At 43.2% G+C, this 7,990-nt stretch overlaps 1 long non-coding RNA gene across 1 annotated transcript in view; it reads right to left on the bottom strand.

Annotated features, from left to right (window-relative positions):
* Nucleotides 1–1,905: 1,905 nt before the first annotated feature.
* LOC117802398 overlaps nucleotides 1,906–7,990 on the bottom strand; it is a 21,796-nt gene continuing 15,711 nt past the window's right edge. Inside the window, exons 2-3 of the long non-coding RNA XR_004625773.1 lie at nucleotides 3,631–3,737; nucleotides 1,906–2,976 (exon numbers count right to left, since the gene is read on the bottom strand). This is a non-coding gene — a long non-coding RNA (uncharacterized LOC117802398). The remainder of the gene's footprint in view (nucleotides 2,977–3,630; nucleotides 3,738–7,990) is intronic.

The raw sequence follows: 7,990 nt of genomic DNA, 5'->3' as shown, positions 1-7,990 counted from the left end.
TTAATGGATTATTTTAAGTCCTAAGCCAAGACTTTAGAAATGATCAGTTGCCAATTATACAAAATAAGCAGCTCTTCAGCCCTACGAAGACTTAACTACCAGGAAAGACATCGAAAGCCCCCTCCCACCCACTCCTTTCCAAAGCCCTTTTCCGAAACTCCCATTAAACTGACTGGTAATCTTTAGCTTGCAGAGGATTTAGCTGTTCAAAGAGAGCTTGGGTTCTAAGGAAAGGATGTGGGAGGCACTTATTATCTTCAACCAAAAATCTTTTCTAAATTGAGTTGATCTGCTTTGCTAATCCAGTTCATCAAAGGCAACGTAGAGGACCCTTTTCAGATATGTGGGAAATTTCCCTTTGGGGAACATGAGTCCAGAATTTCAGATTCTTCCCCTGTGCCAATGTGTATTTGCAGTTGGGGATTTGTGATTCTGGACCCTCTTTTCTCCTTAACTTGTAAAGAGGAGTTTGGACTGCCTTGGTCCCCGGCAATTGGAGCTGGGTGAGAGGCTATTGCAAATAATCCCCATAGCTATTCGGGTGAACTGCTGTCAAGTTCACACTTGCTGGCCACACACAGACACACATAGACATACGTGTGCATGACACCCTACTTCCAAGAGGCCCCAGTGCACCATCTGTCAGTCCCTGGATCCAGGCATCCAGTCAAGGGCTACAGAAGCCTGTTCAGACACACTCTTCTAAAGCCAAGAAAAGCAGAAGTTGAGCCATCTTTCCTCTGTGCCCTGCCCTGCCCCTCATCTTTCAACCTAGCTTTCATCTTTCTGGCCCCTCCTTTTGCTTACTCTTCTCTCACAGCTGACCTGATTTCCTCCTTTCAATGCCACAAGAAGGGAGAGATTACCCATGGGACTGGGACTGGAATTCTTCATCCTCCCTGTGCCAGACTTGGGCAAAGTGGAAAAGAAGTCCAGGTGGCCTGGGTCCACCTAAAACTCTTTGACTAACAGACCTCTGAGAGTAGACCTCCAGCTGTTTCCTTGCCTTGAAGCATTCTCCATCCTTAGGAGAGGTTCTTTTGTCTGGTGCAGAGTGGGTTTGGAGGCATATTCATTCAAATAAACTCATAGTCCTCTTCTAATGACTTCTCGAGTGGGGCAGACCCCCACACTAGCCCCTCACTTGATATATATCAAGCCAAGGAAGCACATACGTTGATGCAGCACCTTTAGGAAAAGAACGTCCCTTCCTACATCCCACCTGCATACACAGGGGTGGCAGACATGTGAGGCTTGCAATGGGTAGAGGAGAGACATATGTTAAGGAAGGGGGACCCCAGAATCTTTGGTAAATATCACTGGGCTACCTGGAACAGAGCTGCTTCTCAGATCCTCTCCACACTCCCCTCCTCTGCTATTGGAAAGGGAGCACTAATCTAACTCAGTGTTGAATTGTCAGACCAAACTGCAGCCTGCACGGCTTCCGGCCAATGGGAGCTGGTCTGGTCTCCTGCACAAAGAGGGGCAGAGGTTTGGGAGGCTCCTTCTAAAGGACACATGACACAATGTTTAGGAAAAATGTAGAATACAAAGTAATAGTTAACAATATTTATATATACATTGAAAACCCCCAACTCTATTTGAATTATATTCTCATCTTATTATGTGAACTCTCCCCATCTATATTCTTCTGAAGAGGAAGGGCCTTGGGCATTAGGGGAGGAATTTTATTTTATTTTATTTCTTTATTTTATTTTATTTTATTTTATTTTATTTATTATTTTTAGAGAGAGTGAGAGAGGGAGAGAGAATCTTAAGCAAGCTCCACACCCAGCGGGGAGCCCAAAGCAGGGCTCAGTCTCATAACCCCAAGACCAAGACCTGAGCCAAAATCAGAAGTCAGATACTTAACGAATTGAGCCACCCAGACACCCTTTTCTGGGGGTGAGGGGGGAATTTTAGAAGCTGCACTAGGGATAAAGGAAATCTGCTGCGTCTTGCCCTCTGCCTGGAAATAACACATAAACATCAACAGAGAGAAGGAAGAAAAACACTGGGGAAATTTTTCCTTTTCTGTTTGTTTGCTGGGAGTAGCTGTTCCCTTATAGACTGTGAACCAAGAGCCTAGAATCACAAAATGATGTTGGACAACTTCAAGAAAACATATATGCCTCTGGAAAATCAGCTCTGCTTAGAGCCCAGACTCCCAAGCAGGCTTTTTATTCTCCCACATGATTCTCCTACTTGGTGAGGGATAGTCCCCAGATTTGCTTTCCGAATGTCCTTACTAAATACCAGATAAGAATGAAAGGGAAACAAATAACCATCAGACAATAAAATACAAAGAGCTGAGCCCCCATGTTCTGTCCCTCACCACTGCATTCTGCACATGATCTGAGCTATTTCAGCTCTAGTCCTAGTAGATTGGCATAGCCTCCAGACACCATACCTGAATTCCTCATTTCTTGGTTCCTGGCCCGGGTCCATGCAGAGGACATCTTATAGGCCACCTCCCCCCACCCATGCCACAAGCTCCCTTATCAAGAGCTTGCCAACTTTTTGAATAAGGCCAAGAGAGCTGAATCCCCTGGACAATGAAGTTTCTCTGCCCCTCTTCTGTTTCCTCTGAGAGACACGATTCTATTCTCTGGTGACTGATGCAATAAATAATCTCACCTTTTAGGTGAGATCCCAAATCCACAGAGGCAGCCCTATCCTTATAATGCCAATAATTAATTATTAAAATATTAGTTTCAGCTGTGCTGTCAGGATGCCTGGATTTAATTCTTGACCCTTACCATCCATATAAACTTGTTAATATCTCTGCACTGCAGTGTCCTCATCTATAAAGTGCGGACAACATCATCACCCACCTCACAGGGATTTTGTGAACAGTAAATGGGATAACATGTAAAAAAAAATGTAGAACAATGCCTGCTCCTGAGAAAGATTCTCTCCTTGACCAAACTGTAGCCAGGCTCTCCATCTTCTCATCCACTGGGCTTCAGCCTTCACCTACAAAGACGTGAATGAAATATTAATGCAGTTTTTAACAGCTCAAGTCTGCCATCTCCTGGATGACCCTAGTCCCCCTCTATAAGTGCCTGCCTGAGAAAACTCAGGGCTGCCAAAAGAATTTACTGTTTGTTCCAGGCAACACCTGAAGATAGGGCCCTGTCTCCCAGTCTCTGTAGGAAGGGAGGAGCCTAATTTGGGTACACCCCAGTTAACAAACCCAGATGGGTTTCACATGGGCCAACCCCCTTCCTGCTTTTCATAATTTTTCACTTGCCTGATTCTATTGAGACCCCTATAATCCTCATCTCTATCCCCTTATTCTCCCTTTTAAGTGTATAGTCACCTCTGTACAAGTCAAAGTTGAGTTCAGTTCATGCTGGATGCATTCTTTTTCCTGTTGTTCTGGCGTACATATTACTGATTAAAGTCTGTCTCGACCACTTCAAATATCGTCCAGCTTTGTTTATCTTTGACACTACATAGAAACACTCAATAAATGCTAGCCACTATTACTACCATTTAGAATTATATAATATTTCCCTTTTTGCAGTGGCTGCTATAAGCTCAAGGCCACTTTTGACCTTTAGCTCAGGCTTATGGTACATATTTCTATACACTAACTTTACCCTTGACTTATCTTATTTTTCCTACCTGTATTTTCTCCCTTTGACTGGATTTCTTCATATTTTTAAAATATCTGTGGCCTATGTATTTTTGCATGCCACCTCAAGTTTTCCTGATGAAGGAAGCAATACATTCTAAAAATAAAATTAAAATAATAAAAAGTAAATACAGTATGCTGGAAGATCAATTGCTCAAAGCTGGGTTTTTGTGGGTTTGAATATTTGCTTACATTTTCTACAAATATATTATGGAGGTTGAGGCCTACAAAGAAAACTTAATGTTTGTCACCTCCTCATCTCACCATAGGGTTAGAACCAACTAATAAGGATGAGAAGTCATAAAGTCTCATGGCCAGAAACCATTTTCAGAGGCTATAATTTTGGGAGCAATTTGCGTGTGTTTAGATTTGGCTCTGTCTGTGAAGTCACTGGGAGGCACCACAGATGTCACACAGGAGAGGCACCACCTACCCCTATGCTTTACTTTTCCTACATAAGGATGTAAATAGAGATGGTTGCTCGTTGCCTTACTCCTCCCCTGGAACAGATATTCTGCCTTTACCAGACCCCTGGGGCTCACTGAGGTAAAGCTAAGCAAAAGCTGATGAATTTGGGGAAAGAAGGCAAGAAAAAGGATACCTATTTAGTTGCACAACCAGAGAGACATAAGAAATATCACAGAAACCAACCCCGGATTACTCCGAATAAAGAGTTAACACTTCTTGCTCAATGGAGTACCTATGCGGCTAGTGTAGCTCTCTTGTACCATGGAGACTTCTTTCCAGTCCCCTTCCCTACCTTCCAGTCCTCTTTCCTGCATTATTTGAGTGTAAAAATATGCCGAGTTCAGCACTAGTACCCCAGCATCCCTCCCTTCCCACCCACTGGACCCCCCCCACCTTAGCCTTTATTCTTAAAAAAAGCTGGAGACAACACTTGGAACTATGCCAAAGGTAGTTCTTGTCCAAATGGAAAACTCCCATGTGCCCTCTTGTTTTGACCTCAACATTCATCTAGGTTTTGTTATATAGACAAGGGGTAAAACCATATAGGATCCCTGGCCCAAGGAGAAGAAAAGTTTAGGATGAAAAATATTTGGGTTTTAGCTAAGGTATTTGATGACTGGGTTAAACACAGAATCATGATCACAACTATTACATCGGCTACTACTACTTCTTTATCATTTGTAAATCCTTAGTTAACTGTGGATTTGCCAGTATTAGGAAGAGGAAACCAGGAAGAAGAGCTCCTGGGGCAGAAGAGCAATGGAGGCATCCTGATGGCAAGGCAAAGAGCTGAGGCAGACATGAAAGAAGCCGGAAGTCTAGGAGGGAAGTCCTCTTGGATGACATCTAAAGGAGAGGTGGCTGAAATCCTGAAAAAGAATGAGCCCTGGAAGGGAATGAGACTACAGGGAGAAGAGGAGAAAACCAAACAAGGACCTGAGGTGATAGCTAATGTTAGACATCTGGAGGAGGGAGAAATGGTAGCGCAGGGGGAGAAAATAAAATGTGGGGAAAGCAGAATACAACAAAGAAAGCGCTTAATGAATGCCAGGCAGTGACAGACAGGGAGTGCAGCAAGAGCCAGGGAAGGCCTTAGGGTTTGGAAGGAGGTTACTGGTGACCTTAGCAAGGTATCATAACGTCCTGACTCTGGGAAGACAGTGGAAGAGTTAGGACTCACCCAGACTGGGTGCACAAAGGTTGTCAACCTCATCACCCATTAGAAGCCAAATTTCGTCAGTAGATATTCCCTTTATCACTCACTGGCTTTGGCTTCCCCATGCTGAGTTTGACTTCGAAGAATCAACAGCTCCATGAAAAAGGAAATGACCCAAGCAAGATTCTGATAGCACCGAATAAGGTTCTTCCAGCTGCACTTCGTTATTACCTGGGAATGTGGTGTTTACCCCAGGGCACCATGTCTGGTAAAGAAGACTGGAGTCCATGCCTCTAAGTGAGGCTTCTTCTCTGCCTTAAGTGGCTGAAGGCACTTCTCTTCCCCTGCTGGCTGAAGATCTACAAGGCTGCCACATGGGCACATGCAGAGAGGAAGAGAGAGAAAGCAAGATGGGCAAGCCCACCCCAGAGAGACAACCCTGGCTTAGACTGTTCCTTCTGCCACCAGAAAGAAAGGCACATCCATGTAGGACATGTGACTTTTACCACATATGGTGACCCTGAACACTAGAAAATGTGGTCCAATTGGTATCTTGACACTTGGACCACATCAGTTTAGTATATCTTTAATTGTCTTATGGAGGAAGAAGTTGGAGGGCGGGGCACAGTATATATCTTCTTGACTCCCTCCTTAGCCCCCCACAAGCTGCTAACAAATGTAAAATGATGCTTCCTAGGGCTTTGTGATTCATATCACTGGACTTTCTAGAGGGTTAACTTTCTAGAAGTGGTTAAATATGGGCAAAAGACAAAAACAGAAATTTCTGCTAAGAGGATGCACAGGTGGTCAATAAACACATGAAAAGATGTTCAACATCATTAGCCATCAATGATATTGGAATGCAAATTAAAACCATGTGATATCACTATACCACCCCAAAATAGTGACAACACCAAATGCTGGGGAGGATGCCGAGACACTAGACCATCCATACATTGTGGATAGGAAAGTGAAACGGTGCACCTAACTCTGGAAACATTTTGTCGGCTTCTTACAAATCTAAACGTGCAATTACATGATGACTCAGCAATTGAGCTCTTGGGCATTTATCTCAAGGATAATGTATATTTATGTTCACAGGAAAACCTGTACAGGGATATTTGTAATGATGGTCCAAAAATGAAAAGAGCCCAGATATCCTTCAACAGATGAATGGTTAAAACAGTAATACACCTATACCTTGGAATCCTGCTCAGCAATTAAAAAGGTACAGGCTGTTGATACACACAACATCTTGGATGAATCTAAAAACCAAGGCCATAGATGGCTGGCTTGCCTGCGAATACCTCAGTTGTCATTTTCATCAGAAAGGAGTTTCAAAGCCATGTTAACTTCTTCAGAGCTCCCCCTTCAGACATCTAGGAATTTGTATAGAGTTGGTGTCATAGGCCAATGCCAGGCAGGGCTGCCCAAATGGACCTAGAAAGGTGGTCATGGTGTCTGAATGTCTGGGACAAGTGAAGCAATCAAGAGATTGGGGCTAGAAAACAAAAACAAAAAAAAAAACAACAAAAAAGAAAGTCAAACCAGGATCAAGAAGTGGGACCCTAGAGGTCTAAAAGAGACAAATTTGGAAGTAGGAGCTGGGACATTATGAGAATGAAAGCTGTGGGAACAGGAAGTAACATGGATTGGTGGCAGGGCAGAGCTGCCAGGAACAGGCAGTGCGTGTTAGAAGCGATGGCGTCCATGTGGGGCCCCAGCCGCAGTCAGCTGGATGTCATTCTCAGTGCTTCCCATTCCCACGTTTCTGCCTTGGGAGAATGCTGAATGTGTCCAGCCATTTCCAAAACGTGGACAAACTTCTGTCATCTGCACCTGTAATGGGTTTCCAGCGTGCCTTGGCTGGAGGGGATAAGGTGGACTTAAGCTTCCAGGCAAAATACTTAAGTCCATTTCACATACAGGCAACACTTTTAAAGGAAGCATGTATGCCCCTTTTCACATATTAATACATGGAATATATATATTTAAATTATCCTGATATAATAAAGAAAAATATGTCATTATGTTTCAAAAGAAAAAATGAACTTGTGGGACTTCATCAAGATAAAAAGCTTCTGCATAGCCAAGGAAACAGTCAAAAAAACTAAGAGACAGCCCACGGAATGGGAGAAGATATTTGCAAATGACACTACAGATAAAAGATTAGTATCCAAGATCTACAAAGAACTTCTCAAACTCAGTACATGGGAAACAAATAATCAAATCAAAAAATGGGCAGAAGATATGAACAGACACTTTTCCAATGAAGACATACAAATGGCTAACAGACACATGAAAAAATGTTCAAAATCATTAGCCATCAGGGAAATTCAAATCAAAACCACACTGAGATACCACCTTATGCCAGTTAGAATGGCAAAAATAGACAAGGCAAGAAACAACAATTGTTGGAGGGGATGTGGAGAAAGGGGATCCCTCTTACATTGTTGGTGGGAATGCAAGTTGGTATAGCCACTTTGGAAAACAGTGTGGAGGTCCCTTAGAAAGTTAAAAATTGAGCTACTCTATGATCCAGCAATTGCACTACTGGGTATTTACCGCAAAGATACAGACGTAGTGAAGAGAAGGGCCATATGCACCCCAATGTTCATAGCAGCATTGTCCACAATAGCTAAATCATGGAAGGAACCGAGATGCCCTTCAACAGATGACTGGATTAAGAAGCTGTGGTCCATATATACAATGGAATATTACTCAGC

Source organism: Ailuropoda melanoleuca, chromosome 5, assembly GCF_002007445.2.
Source record: "Ailuropoda melanoleuca isolate Jingjing chromosome 5, ASM200744v2, whole genome shotgun sequence".
In the NCBI taxonomy this organism is placed as follows: domain Eukaryota; kingdom Metazoa; phylum Chordata; class Mammalia; order Carnivora; family Ursidae; genus Ailuropoda; species Ailuropoda melanoleuca.
This window is presented reverse-complemented; position numbering and strand designations above follow the sequence as displayed.